Source organism: Stegostoma tigrinum, chromosome 31 (genome assembly GCF_030684315.1).
Source record: "Stegostoma tigrinum isolate sSteTig4 chromosome 31, sSteTig4.hap1, whole genome shotgun sequence".
Taxonomy (NCBI): Eukaryota; Metazoa; Chordata; class Chondrichthyes; order Orectolobiformes; family Stegostomatidae; genus Stegostoma; species Stegostoma tigrinum.
In genome coordinates, this window is record NC_081384.1 from 28,667,829 (window position 1) to 28,683,432 (window position 15,604).

Genomic DNA, 15,604 nt, shown 5'->3' on the forward strand with positions numbered 1-15,604 from the left:
GAGGGTTTGAGAAATGGGGAGAGGTGGAATAGACTGCAGCTACTTTCCCTGAAGCATAGGAGATGAAAGGGTGACTATATAGAGGTTTATAAAATCATGAGGGACTTGGATAGGTTGAATAGCCAAGGTCTTTTTCCTCGGGTGGGGGAGACCAAAACTAGAGGGCATAGGTTTAAGGTGAGAGGGGAATGATTTAAAAAGGACCTGAGGGGAAACTTTGACACACAGAGGGCGGTGTGTATATGGAATGAACTTCCAGATGAAGTGGTGGAGGCTGCTACGATAACAACATTGAAAAGGCATCTGGATGGGTGTGCGAATAGGAAAGGTTTAGAGGGATATGGGGAAAATGCTGGCAAATGGGACTAGGTCAGATTGGGATGTCTGGTAGGCGTGGACCAAAGTGTCTGTTTCCATGTATGACTCTGTGTTACTGCCTAAATGATGTGCTCCCCACCAGATTAGGGAGAAGGCCAAATCAAAAGAGAGATAAGGCAGCTGTAAGAGTGAACTCTTGTCTCAAACACAATCTGTGTTGCATATGGAGATGAAATCATTGGCAAAATTGTTTCCACAACCATCCTTGGTTCAAAATGATCTAGGAAGCTAAACAGCATGAGTAGCACTTCAACTCATTTCCCAGACATTAAACAAACATTGTTGATTAATCAGAAACTGACTGACTGATTGTTTTTTTCAGCAATCAATGACTTTCTGAATGTGTAGCTTAGCCATTAATGCAACCCCTATCAAGATCTGCATGACCAAGTTCTCCTTTCTCCTGGTGATACCTATAACACGCCCAATATTGCAGAGTAGCACAGGAGTTACTTTTTTCAGATGAAATCTTTAGATTTTATTTACAGACTAATTATTTCTCAAGTATTGTTGAAGTCACAGAGCCATACAACATGGAAACAGACCCTTCAGTCCGAGCAGTCCATGCCAAACACAATCCCAAACAAACTAATCCCACTTGCCTACTCCTGGTGGGTATCTCTCCAAACTTCTCCTATTCATGTACTTATCCAAATGCCTTTTAAATGTTGTAACTGTATCCACATCCACCACTTCTTCCGGTCGTCCATTCCATACGTGAACCGCCTTCTGCGTAAAAAAATTGCCCCTCATGTCTTTTTTTAATCTTTCTCCTTAGTCTTGAAATGTCCCATCCTAAGAAAATAATAACTATTATTAACACTATCTATACTCCTCATTATTTTATAAACTTCTATATGGTCACCACTCAACCTCCTGTGCTCCATTGAAAACAGCCCCAGCCTATCCAGCTTTTCTTTATAACTCAAACCTTCCATTCCGGCAACATTCTGGCGATTCTCTTCTGAACCCTCTCCAGCTTAATGATATCCTTCCTGTAACTGGGTGACCAGAACTTGACAATACTCCCCAGAAAATTCTTGTGGTGTTTTGTTGGTCCTGTTCACAGATACAACATCAGTAACTGTGAAATAGCACATATTCATTTGAGTACTACTTGAAAGTGACATTAACAAGACTGCTGGTTGCTGTTAGGAGATGGCATTAGGTTAAATGAACAATTAGCCAATAAAATACTGTGCAAAACTTGCTTAATGAATACTGGGTGGCAGTTTGAGTGGCAATCAGTTGTTTTATGAACGTCTGAGTGACACTTTCCAGCCTTGGCTTCAATACTTTTAAAAGATGCCATTTAAAGTGGGACAAACTAGAATTTCAACTGAAAGTACTATTTTGGCCACCTTAGTGGCTTTATCATGCGTAAAGTATTCAATGAAACTCACTCCTGTATAAACATGTTTTCCCTCAGACAAACAATTGAAAGCATCATACCTAAGAACTATGGAAACAAAACAAACGAGCTTAATCTATTTTATTTCTCCCTCTAGTTTTGAAATAGAAGTTTCAGATCAAGGTCTGAGGAAGGGAGGCACAGCTGTAACCTTCAGCCCTCCACGGGCGATTACGACAACATATGTGCTTAAGTGGGAAAACATAAAGGAAGACACAAAGTAGTGGCTCACAGGTTTAAATGGGTTCTTTCACTTCAAAGCAACAATGAGAAAAGTTGTATTAAGCTGTCACAACATAATCCTGGGGGAATGACATGTTTGCTTAGCAGCATGACAGAGATTGGCACTGTGCTTCTGTTGAGCCTACATTTTGATTTATTGGTTTATGAACTTGGTCAGAAGAATGGAACATAAAAGAGAAGTGAAGGATTTCGACATCGGATTCCAGTGGAGAAAAAGTGCTGACTGGTTGATGCCACTGGACCGAATGAAATTGCTCAACAGTCTTTACAAAAGCAGCTGTATTCTGTGTACTTGTTTGCCGTTAACCTCCCTTGTCCTGGAGTTTAGCCAGTGATCTTTAAAATACTTACAAAGAAAGGACTTACATTTTTATAGTGCCTTTCACAAACGCAGGAGGTTCCAATGCAATTTACAACCAATCAGGGACTTTAAAATTGCATTCATCATTGTTATATGGGGAATAGCAACCATTTTACATACAACCAGTTTCCACAAACAGTAATGTCACCGACCGGATGTTCTGTTTTAATGATGTGGGCTGGGGAATAAGTATCAGGCAGGCTGTTGTTGGGAGCACTTCTGCTTTTTAAAATAGTGCCTTGAGATCTTTCCTGTGTATCCAGACGGGTGGTCAGGGCCTGAGTTTAACATGTTTTCTGAAAGTCAATGCAGCCTTTGTCGAATGTTACTGAATAACTCTGTGTTGTCAATATCCAATACCATGAACTGGCTCTTGATGTCTCTCATCAAGCTACTCAGCTGTAGCAAACTGCAGCAGTTCACTAAGAGAGCTGAGCACTGGTTTCACAGGGAAAGAGGGAGGACAGATAATAAATACTAAATTTTTCAGTGTTGTCCACACCACCAGACTACGTAAAAAGATGATATATCTCAATTATGCTACCGTTGTTATTTTTGGAGTTATCAATACAAGGCAATGTAATCTCAACAAGTCATGCCTACACTTCCACTGCTTTTTTTCAAAAACAGTAGCAAACATTTGCCAATCTGAGAGTTCCCCTCACGGGGAAACTCAACAATGAAAAAGGAAGAGAAACTCATGACTCCAAAGGTAGTAAAGGTTTCCTTCAAAAGTGTTTGTGAAGCAAGCAGAGCAGAGGTTCAAAAATGCCTTGGCCTCTCCCTCAAACTCAACTGCTGAACTCTCCCCGTGGCCAGTTACTGACCTTGATTCAAACTTCTTCTTCACTACCATTTCTCTTGACCCAGTTGCCCAGAAACTGTCCCCAGGAATCTCCTTCTTCATTTTCCTTCCTTTTTTTGCTGATTCCCATGCACCAGCTAGTTTGTCCATTCAGCTGCTCCCCAGGCAGGAGACAGAACCAATAATTGTCATATATAACAAAGTGTAGAGCTGGATGAGCTCAACAGGCCAAGCAGCATCAGAGGGGCAGGAAAGCTGACGTTTCGGGTCTGGACTCTACTTCAGAAATGGGGAGGGGAAGGGGGTTCTGAAATAAATACAGAGAGAGGGGGAGATGGATAGAAGATGGATAAAGGATGCATTATACCTTGTTGTCTCAGATTTTCCAGCATCGGCAGTTCCTACTATCACTGTACCAATAATTGTCAATGAGGTCCAGCCCTTTTGAGTTGCTATCTTGCTGTGCATTTTGCATGTTTTTGGTCTCTCTTCTACTTACTGCAGCTCCCAGTAAATATGTGTGTTTTTTGCAGAGATACTGTCTAACTTGCAGAAATAATGACCATGATGAACTTATTATCATTGTTAAATCTGTAACAACCAACTGGCCATGTAGGCAGGGTTTACAGAATCACTGCTTCTTTCCTGGCCCATCACAATGTTAATGATGAATTTAGTTTTAAGAGTCTCAAAATTGTGATCTTTGGATTAATAGGTAGGTCATCCACTAAGGGCTGGAGGCTTATCTTTCCATTTGAGGGAGACAACTACAATATTTACCTTGCAGAGTGTCACTCCACATTAAGCGTGGGGAAAGGGGGAGAGGCATGTTTCCACGAACCAGCGCAGTTGTCACAGGGATTGTACTCATCATTCTGTACCATATCCCCAGCTATCATAGCTAATTGAATGCCAACCTAATCACACCTCTGCCCCTGTGCACCAAAACAGTGATTAAAACATCACTACCTTCTAAAGCCTTCAAAAAGGAAGCATTGTTTGGTTTATAGTTTTGTGAACAACAAAATTCCATTGCAGACGTAATGCAGTGAAATTACAAAGAGTTGATTTGTAGCAACATGCCCATAAAACTGTTTTAAGCAGGGCTTTGAGCCAGTTGAGGAAGCCCCTGTGTAAGTCATTGGCTTACAGACTCCCTCTGTCAAAAACATATCCTAATGGTAACACAGTGAAGCAGTAAATGTGTGGAAAATGTTCCACTTCTGAGGTTGTTTACACCTTACAATTGCCTTACCTTGTACTCTAAAAGGCATTGAATAATTTTGGGACATTGCTGAGGTAAAACTCACTAATCTTTTACCGCTTAATGTTCTGTTTTTGATGATTGCAGTAATGTTGATGCAGTTAAACATGTTTTTAAGGTTTTTTTTGTGTTACTAGGTAAGATCCAGGAGCTTTTCTATGATTGCAGTCTCAGCTCAGGAAACAGCCAAGCGGTGGGGTAAGCATACATTCAGCTCTTCAGGATCATCAGTTAATGAATGTTCTGCATCTGCAGTTACCTCATCGGTCAGTTCCTTTTGACAGTGAACAGTGTCATTGATTTGGGTATATAAAGTTCCCTAGTTGCCTCTGCTGGAATTTCATGTTGGCCTCTCAGAGGTAAATGAAAAAAGCCTCATCATTAGGTTGGTAAGACTCATCCTGGTCCCACCCATTGGTAGCTCTCACCCACTGGTCCTGCAGTCCATTTGAACCCAGCATGACAGATCAGTAGGCAGTTGTTGCTTCTGGTGCCATCTTCCATGCTTTTTTAAAATGATAAGCATGATCTCTAGGAAAGTTAGATTGTATTTCCATATCGTACTGATGACCTTGATAACGTGATTGATCAGCTGCTATTTGTCATGTGTTTTTAGTCTTTAAATCAATGCCTGATCCATTGACTGAAGCCTGGCCATGGTGTGGTAAGGCAAGAATGGCAGCCTGATACATTTGAGATCAAAAACTTTGTTTTGCAGAGGACAGTTGACTGTAATGATGATAATCTCCCTTTTCTTCCTCTGAAACATCTTATTTGCTTTTCAGATCCAGGCCCGAAAAATGCTGAGAGTCATCCAGGAGGTTTTGTTTGCTTTATACTGCATGGGTAGTGTCTTGACGTTTGCTTCTTGGATGTTACACATATTGTCTTTAAACATTAATGTTAATTGAAATAAAAAAGTGAAACAATCCTGTTTGACCTGCATTAAAAATGTCTCATGGCAACTAATCATTCAGAATGCAGATGAGAGTATTTACCAGCCAATCCGTCACTCTTGCTACACCGTCACTGCATACCATATGGAGGACAACACCATGTCTTTTTTTTAATCAGTCCAGCGATTCACCATTGCTGTTGAACTGCTTGTGGCCCAGTCTCTTTGTCAGGGTGATTGCCCTTTGCTGGAATATTGGAGGGAAGATTGGAATGTTATCTGATTGAGCTGCCCTTGAACCTTGGACTTCTTCAGTGTTGGGGTAGGTGACCAGTCTCATCCCCTTCCTCACTGGAGAAAATGAAGCTTTTCAAAGTGTTCCAAAATGTATGCATGTGCTTCAGAATGGCTGACAATTTGAAGGTGAGATCTCACACACCTTAGCAATGTTTAAAGTTCTATTTTCTTTTTCAACTTTACTCTACTATAATCAACAACACTTTTGACTATCTCACAGGGTTAGCTATACTTGTGGGTTTTGAGCATCTCATTACAAGGTAGTTTTCCTACCAAATAATAATTTGTCCATAGAATCTTCAAATGCCTAGAGTGTGGGAGCATGCCTTTTGGCCCATCGATTCCATACTTAACCTCTGAAGAGCATTCTACACAGATCCACCCTGTCCCCATAATTCCACATTCCTGTGGCTAATCAACCTAATTTACACATCCTGGAACACTATGGACAATTTAGTATGGCCAGTTCACCTAACCTGCACATCTTTGGGCTGTGGGATAAAACTAGAGCAACTGGTGGAGACCCATGCAGCCACAGGGAGAATGTGCAAACTCCGCACAGAGTCATGCAAGAGTGGAATTGAACCTGGGTCCCTGGTGCTGTGAGGCAGCAGTGCTAACCATTGAGCCACCATGCCATCCAGAGCTCAGTTTATTGGGCATCATTCCATTGATATTGTTGCTCTACCAGGAGAAATGATTGACCACTTCGACTTGACCATGATGTCAGGTTGTCTGAATTTATCTCACTGTGTTTTCACTATAGTAACAGTTAACACCAACCATTACAGTAATTGGACTGACCTGTTCCCTTCATTCACAGAATAGCAATCTGTCTTTAATTCTTGAACTCTTCTGCCTTTCTCATTTATAAGCATAATCATTAAATGGCATCATGTTGAAATACGCAGAAAATACAATCATCAAGACAGTATTCCCATAAAATGTGGTGCCCCATAAGGAAAAAGCCATTAAATCCAGAAAGAATAGACAGAAAGATTTGTCAAGAGAACACAAGGGAATAAGGATTCTGATGTATTTCTGGTGAAGATGTGGTGAGGGCAAGGGTAGCTTTCCAATGAGAAGATGTTATATGAATTAGGCTTGTGTTTCCTGGAGTGTACAAAGGTCAAGAGATGATTTGTTTGGGATTTTAAAAAGGATAAATTGTGTGGAATTTACAATTATTTCCCCTGCAATTGAAGCCAGACTAGTTTGGAGAGCAGTAAGTAAATGTTTCTTCATCCAAAGGATAGTTAATGGACAGAATGTTACCGGGGAGTGAGCAATCTGGGGTATGACATGATGTGGGATAGAATCAGGTGACTAGTTTAGCAAGACCCATCTCAACGTCAAGATATTGCCACTCCATCTTTTCCCAATCCATGTGATGAGATTCTCAATAAAAACCAAAAGAACTGCGGATGCTGTAAACTAGGAACAAAAACAAAGTTGCTGGAAAAGCTCAGCAGGTCTGGCAGCATCTGTGGAGGAGAAAACAGAGCTAACATTTCGGATCCGGTGACTCTTCCTCAGAACTGAAACGTTAACTCTGTTGTCTCCTTCACAGATGCTGCCAGACCTGCTGAGCTTTTCCAGCAACTTTGTTTTTGTTCATGGTGAGATTCTATCCAGGCAGAGGCAAGTTGCCAATTGGCTGTCATTATTATTTGGTAAATGTCTTGGTAACAGCACAACTCAACTTATTACTATTCTGACTCTGATCTTTCTAAACTCACCTAAGAAGTTCAGTATTCGGTAAACTTGACACAGAAATCAGAGTAAGTGCCTGGCTTCAAACGATCCCCGTGTTGGATGCCAATCTCCAGCTTTGTAGGGCATATTCCAGAGGCACCAGTCACAAACACCCCCATATCCACTGGCACTGGCATACAGCTTGAACAGCTTCTAAGATGGCATATCTTGAATCTACTCAAGGATGGCTCTACAATCAGTGCTACACCAGCAACAGTCAGCAGCAAGAATACTTTGTTCTCGGGGGCATGGACTGAACCAGGGTTCATATCAAGGTTCTCCACACTCTCTTTAATGCTCACTCACTGTAAACCTACCTGGATGCTCACAGCATCCTTGCCTCGCATTGTCTTGCCTGGCCTTTCTGTGCTTTGTGCCCCAGTCAATGATAGCAGGTTGACATAACTGCTGTGCCCTATCATTTAGTGCAGACATAAAGCCAAGAAGCTTATCATTGTTGTCAGAAATCCCAAGCCAAGTCAGGGGGAACAGCCTTTGCTTAGGGAGTCCTGGTTCAGTATTACCCAGGGCAGCCTCTGAAGACAGCTCATGTCCTTTTCGGATTTTTTCAGAGCACTCAGGGTCAGTGGTGTATGGGTCAGGGTGGATGAGGGCAAGAGGGGAAGATGTTATGTACTAGAGCATGAGCCTTGGTGGAAGCTGGATGTAATAGCAGAAATAGATTGAGTGTGAGGTGCTGGAGAGAAGATGGTGGCACTTACCCTGGTGGAATGGAGAAGGTCTTTGACCTTCTTCCTAGAGTGTTAGGCATGCCTCCAAATGCCTGACACTGTTCTGATCCGAAAGCAACCTTGGGCCAGGCTGACATGGTTTGGTGCCATGGCTGCAATGAGCAGTGTTAGGGGCAAGGCTGGTATTTAGTGGGACCTACCCTGCCCTGCGACATTCCTCATGTCCAATTCTAGCCCCATCTTACCTCACTCTGTTCCTGGTGCCAATTGAGTACCCAAGCAAGCACTGGCATTCTCAAGCTGCCCTGCTCAGTGAAGGAAGATTCTGAATCTGTTGGAGTAGGGGAAAATAGTGTCACGATTCTCCAGCAAAGACCGAGGTAGGGTGAGTAGGTGGCTATTGGGAACTGATGGATGGGGTGGTGCAAAGGAAGGGTTCCTCTTCCCAGGACACTAGCAGAGGGGCTGCACTACCAGACCCACATAATCTGCTCTAAGGTCACCATTTGAGTCAATGACGTTTCAACCATGTGGAGGAATGGCCAACTTGCACTCACTCGGTTACAGCTACTGTGCCCATTACTCACCAAGGCTCTACCACTCTTAATGTTGCCTTCAACATCTTCCCTAACTTGATCCCTCACACCACTAGCCTTGGATGGCAATAGATTGCTCTTGTCATCGAAGTAGGCCACCCTGATGTGAGATTCTGTCACAAATTCCTCCATTGTCCATGTTGTGTAGATCCCTATAAGACTCCACTGTTCATTATTTCCATCAGAGATCACAAGACAAAAATGAGATTTAATAGAAACTATATGCATATGTACATATGGTATAAGATAAGGGAAGTCTTCTCCTCCAGTTCAGGAGTTAGTTGCAAAGTATTGCTAACTTTAGGTTATCATTAAAAAGAGACTGAGGGAAAGGTTAAAACACAGTTCCTTATGTAGTTTCTCTAATTTTTTGATGTACTGTAACATTAACGTCGCTGCGAGTCAACATAGCTTTATTTATGATTAATATCTACAAGGTTTATGCTTGCATTTCATTTTAAATCAAAATTAGGAGATTTTATTAAATAAAAGTCACTGCTAATTAGCTCTGATTTTTCCTTAGAGGACCTTGATGCTCACTTGCCAAGACTGGGAATAAAATATGTTTATAGACCTGGATTCAGAACTGAAACAATATCATTCCAGGCACATTATTGTAAACTTCATTCCTATATTAATTTACAAGCTTATTTACAACAACAAACCCTTTATCTGATGCTGTTGTTAAGGAAATTGCCCAAAGAAAGTTCCTCTGGAGGAAACAGATGCCAAGTAGTAGTGAAATAGCTAGAGGGCTGATTGAAATCAATATTAAAACGATTGGAACTGAGGAGGGAAGCAGAGCAGAGCAGATACACAGAGAGTTGAGCTAAGGCAAGACTCTGTTAACTAGAAGAAAGACAACTGGGATATATAAGTCTGGAGATGGTTACAGCTAGACCTGGGTCAACATGAGGCCACAGAGGGATTTTCAATGTGGAGGAGGACTTTAAATCCAACGTAGTGGGGGACAAATAACAAACGTAGGTTGTAAATAGGCAGGAGTGACAAGGAAAGGGACTTAGTGGAGAGAAATGATGTAAAAGTGGAGCTTTTGATGACTAGAGTTTGTGAGGGAGGAGTATTGCAGGAAACCAGCAAGAATGATACTAAATAAATTGAATCTGAAGATGAAAAATAGTATAAATAATGTTTTAGTGCCAGTGGGGGCAATGTAAATACAGAGGTGGGAGGTATTGCATAGACGAGAGCAAACAATGCAATGATAATATAAAGAATTTAAAGTAAAAAAGACAGAATATATTGGAAAGGCACAAAAAGTATAACAACGTATGTGGAAGGAGAAACAGAGTTAACATTTGGAGTCGAATATGACTTTCCTTCAGAACTAGAGGGATATGAAAATGCTTTTGGTTTTATTCTGTTGAAAGGAGGATGTCAAATAAAAAAGAAACTTCTGAGTTAGATTAAAGGGTGGTTGAGATTAAATAACAAAGATATCATACAGCAAAACTAAAAGAACCTGTAATGGCTGTAATAAAGTAATGAAGCTCTGGTCTGGCTAAATGTTAACAGCAAATGAACAAATGGCTCTTCCTGAAAGCAAAGCATGGAAGTAAGATTTAGACTGAACCTTCGCAAAAGAAAGAACAAATCAAAACTGAGGGCAGAGTTAATGATCTGATGGGTTAATGAGCTAATGAAGAATTTGAAATCAATGTTGAATAAAGAAGGCTGTAAAGTGCCTAATTGGAAGATGAGGTCCAGCTCCTCCAGTTTACGTTGAGCTCCATTAAAGGTCATTTAGAGGTCCTCCTTAAGGTTCTGGTAATGCTGACCACGAAATGGCGAGTATACGTTTAAATGGTGAGTGCCTTGTTAAGTAGTTGTGAAGTTCTTGGTGAATTGTGAGGTTTCGGGGAATTTGACATGGCTACAAACAAGCTAGTATACAGCTGTGGCTATTTTTTTCTACAGTTCACTCCGTTTTCTGATTCTTCTTACAGATCCATCTACTGGTATTGTTCTGTATAGCAGTCACAAATGAACACAATGCACAAATTGCCATTTTAAAAGAATATAACATTACACCGGTGCTTGAAATTGCTAACAATGTTGTGCTTACTTCCAAAGAGTTGGCTACCATCAAGAAAAGGTCTTAGTTGAAGCGTTAGCCACCAAGATGTCCAGCTTCTTTATTGATGACCAGCATGCATTTGAAATAATGACCATCTGTTTAACAAGTGGCCATGCCCAGAGTGGCTTCAATTTCTTTATCAAGGTGACAGGCAAGCCATGTTGTAACACACGATCCAAATTGGCCACTTCCCTATTTCATTAGTGGCCAACAATCATTCATTTGGAATAACTGATAGATATGTGTAGGCGAAATCTCCAAATGTGTTTATTGGTACCTATATATTCCCTTAAATCTAGGTATCCCTGATTGTGTAGTCAGCACAATTGTGAAAGGCTGGTGTTGGCCTAGGGCTGGGAATGCAGCAAAGTTAACCCTCTGCACTATGGGATTGTAAATAGTAAATTACACTTGACAATAATTTTGATTAGGAAAGAATGGTTAGTTGTGGTTTGTATTTTCCAAGGAAACAGAAACCTAGGCTCATGCTTGTCATACTTATATTCTCTTATATGTTATCTTATATGTTAATACACACAACATATATGATGCTTTATAACAGGGATTCCAGCTGAAACCGACATGGGATAAAGTTTATGGAATGTAACAGAAGAGATTGCAGGAAATGTCATCTGGAAGATGCCTAAATTGCAGACTTTTTCCTCAAATGTGAACTGATATTTGATGACAATTGAACAATCGGGCATGATGAATGCCTGTTTGGCATATATTGGGTTTGCGGTCTGTGTTATTCTTCCTTCTACCTATGTCACTGGGATTCTGCGTGGACATTAATAACATTGGGACCTGCGGCCTCCCTTGTAGGAATGCTTCGACTCCCCAGACACGTCAACCAGAATTGTTCTGAATCAACTCATTGTTAGTAATGATGCCTGTGCATAAACAAATGCAGTCATCTATCCAATGACATGAAAATGTCAACTATTCCAAAATATTTCAGAGTACTACCTCAAAAACTGAAGGTATTTTTCATTAGTAAAAGATAATGACTGCTGGAGCCATGTGTTGCTGGCATTAGAGTGGCAATACAATGAAAAGCAGGGGAAAGCAGCCAGAAGAAACACCAGGCATAGCTAAAATTGGAGTGTCAACCTGGTGAAGTTGCAACACAGGACTACTAGCATGCCAAACAGCAGTAGCAGCATGCATTAGACAAGGCTAAGCAATCCGATAACAAATGGATCCAATCTAAATTCTGCAGTCCTGCCTCAACCAGCCGCGAATGGCAGAGATTAGATTCCATACAGTGTGGAAACAGGCCCTTCAGTCCACACCGCCCCTTGAAACATCCCACCCATACCCATCCCCCTATAACCCACACACCTCTGAACACTACGGGCAATTTAGCATGGCCAATCCACCGAACCTGCACATCTTTGGACAGTGGGGGGAAACCAGAGCAAACCCGCACAGACACAAGGAGAATGTGCAAATTCCACATAGACAGTCGCCTGAGGCTGGAATCGAACCCAGGTCCTTGGCGCTGTGAGGCTGCAGTGCTAACCACTGAGCCACCGTGCTGTGAAAAATTAAGCAACTCATTGGAGGAAAAGACCCCATGCATATTCCCATTCACAATGGTTGGGGGCGGGGGGGGGGCTCAAAACATCAGTGCACAAGACAAGGCTGAAGAATTTGCAGCAATTTTCAACATGAAGTGCCCAGTGGATGATCCTTCTTGGCCCCTTCTGAAGTCCCCAGCATCGTGGATGCCTGCCAACAATCAATTCAATTTACGTTATGTGCTGTCAAGAAATGACTGAACAGACTGGATATTGAAAAGATTTCTGGGAGCTGATAATATTAATCAGCAGTACTGAAGAGTTGCTCCAGAAATATCACCACCGCTATCTGAGCTGTTCCGCTATGGCTACAACGCTAGCATGGTAACTAACAGAGTGGAAAATTGCCCAGGAGTGAGCTGTGCACAAAAAGCAGGACAAATCCAACCTAGCCAATAGCCATCCGATCAATTTACTCCCTATTATTAGCAAAACGATGGAAGGGGTTGCCAACAGTACTAGCAAGCAAAACTTGCAAATATAACCTGCTCACTGACACTTGGTTGATTTTGTCAGGGCCACTTGGCTCCTCAGCTGGTTATAACATCAATCCAAACATAATATAAAGAGCTGAATTCAAGAGGTGAGGTGAGAGTACCTGCCTTTGACATCAAGGCAGCATTCGGCCTAGCATGGAAACAAGGAGTCCTAGCAAAACCTGGGCCAATGGGAGTCAGGACGAAAATTCTCCGCTGGATGTAATCATGCCTAGCACAGAAGGAGATGATTGTGGTTATTAGAGATTAGCCATCACTGCAGGAGTTTCTCAGGGTAGTGGTGTTGGCACAATCACCTTCAGGATGAGGTCAAAAGTAGGGATGGTCATTAGTTATTGCACAAGGTTCAGCACCATTCATGACTCCTCAGATACTGAAGCAGACTATATCCATATGCGTGAAGTTCTAGACAATGTCAAGCTTGAGCTAATAAGTGGCAAGTAACATTTGTATCACACAAATGCCAGGCAATGATTATCTCCAACAAAAGAGAATCCAACCAAAATCCCTTGAGATTGCAATGCATTACCATCACTAAGTTCCCCTCTATCAACACTCTGGGGACTTAGCATTGACCAGAATCGGAACTGGACTAATCATATAAATACAGTGGTTACAAAAGCTTTTCAGATGCAATAAATCCTGCAGAGTGTCCAGCTCACTTTATCAATATTCCAGTGTGACCTTGGCAAATTTATCCATCAAACTAGCTGTCAGGACATGTGGGACATGGAAATCGGAGCGAGTGTTTGGTAGGTTCAGCACGCTGCCTCATTTGAATGATCTCCTTCTTGTCTATGGCCTAACTGTGAGCAGGGCATGATCCAGGAGCATCAGCTGAAACATACCCTTCCACCATGGACATTGGCACCTAACATTCAGAGAGCCATCGCGACCATCATAGCATCTCTCTGATGCAAGTCTAGCAGCGCACACCCACAGCCAGCGGTGTCTGGCTGTGGGTACAGGGACATATTGGGCCAGGCAGCCAGTCCATGGCATGGGTCAGAGTGCCTACCAGGGATGTTCCCTTACTCTCTTGGTACTCATTCACCTGATGCCTACCCACATGCCCACTGCCCGCATGCCCTGCCATGCCCTGCCGTGCCTTGCAGCGGCAGTTGGTGTAGTAACAAAACCAGGCAGCTGGCCATGCTGTTCGGCCTCATGAAGTGCACAGAAAATGTGCAATATTAGAATTAGAATTAGAAATAGAATTAGGTGTATTGTCACGTGTATCAAGTACAGAAGTACAGGAGTACAGTGAAAAGTTTACCATGTCTCACCCAACGGTGCCATCTTAGCTACAAAGTGCCGAGGTACAAACCTTAGATACAAAGTAGAGGAAAACAGTTGCACTTACCTTACAGTTATTTGTAGTATAAGTCCATGTTAGAAAAATAAGTAAAGATAAACATTACAGTCACTATAAAGGGGCCTAAAGTAGATCAACACAGGGGGTTTTCCACATGTGGTCCGACTGGGTTTGCAAGCCTCTGGCTGCCGGCACAGGTCCTTAGTACAACAATTGTCTCCGCTCCACTTTGGGCATGCTGGTTACCCTGCTCTGCTCGCCCCTCCAGCCTGCTCAGCTCCAAGCCTCAATTGTTTTGATCAAGTCACTTCTGCTCCAAGGTAAGTTTTTTATTTAGAAGTAAAAGCAGTTGGAATGGACGAGCCCTGGGTTTTGAAGCCCGGATGTTGCCTGCTCTGCTGCTGTCATCTTGGAATTTCCAGTTGTAAAATGTCGAGGAAACTGGCCATGAATGCACTTGGAATGGGCAGCGTGAGTGAGGTCTTGTGAAACAGCGGCTGCGTTTCCAAGCAGTCAACAGTTGTTGGTGCTACAGGCATGTAGGGTAGCTACACCCGAGCCAGCCTGTAGCACTGACTTTCTCTGTGTATTGCCCTCTCTGACATTATCACATAGGCATGCTATATACCAGTTGGGGGACCGCCGTGAGATCTACAGTCCAGTGCACACAGCCAATCGAACAATGGGCAATGTTAAAACTGGGGTCTATATCAGCCAATGTCATGTAAATGCATTGCCACCTTGGCTCCCACATGATGTGTTTGGCATTCTGTGCAAAATCCCAACCATTACATGTCATTAGTGCCCAAGACGTGATGTAATAAAAACCAAAAGGATTGCAGATGCTGTTAATCAGGAACAAAAACAAAGTTGCTGGAAAAGCTCAGCAGGTCTGGCAGCATCTGTGGAGGAGAAAATAGAGTTAACCTTTTGGGTCTAGAGACCCTTCCTCAGAACTGTAATGATATTCTAAGGTGCATTGAACTGTCTAGGCCCTAAATTGATACATGATCATCCACATAAACAGTGAAAAGCAAGCATTGATCAAGAAAACTATGAAACACTAGCATTAATCGAAAGAAAAATTGTGTGCAGAATCCTACCAGACTCGGAGAGATGTGAGCTGTGGTGAGATGATTGTTAAAATTGGGCGAGATGTTTAGAGAGGCCACTTCAACATTGAAATCATCTCATTGCGTAGAACATAGAACAGTACAACACAATACAGGCCCGTCAGCCCATGAAGTTGTGCCGACCTATTATCCTACTCTAACATCAAACTAACCCGCATACCCTTCATTTTACTGTCATCCATGTGCCTATACAGAAGTTTCTTAAATGTCCCTAAAGTATCTGACTCTATTACCACCACTGGCAGTGCATTCCACACACCCACCACTCATGCATGCTTTTC

At 42.2% G+C, this 15,604-nt stretch overlaps 1 long non-coding RNA gene across 1 annotated transcript; it reads left to right on the forward strand.

Moving 5' to 3' along the window:
• The first annotated feature begins 4,383 nt into the window (after positions 1-4,383).
• LOC125466192 (uncharacterized) lies at positions 4,384-5,310 on the forward strand. Its single transcript, XR_007250400.2, has 3 exons — positions 4,384-4,497; positions 4,600-4,660; positions 5,248-5,310. It is a non-coding gene; the product is annotated as an uncharacterized LOC125466192 (long non-coding RNA).
• Positions 5,311-15,604: the final 10,294 nt, after the last annotated feature.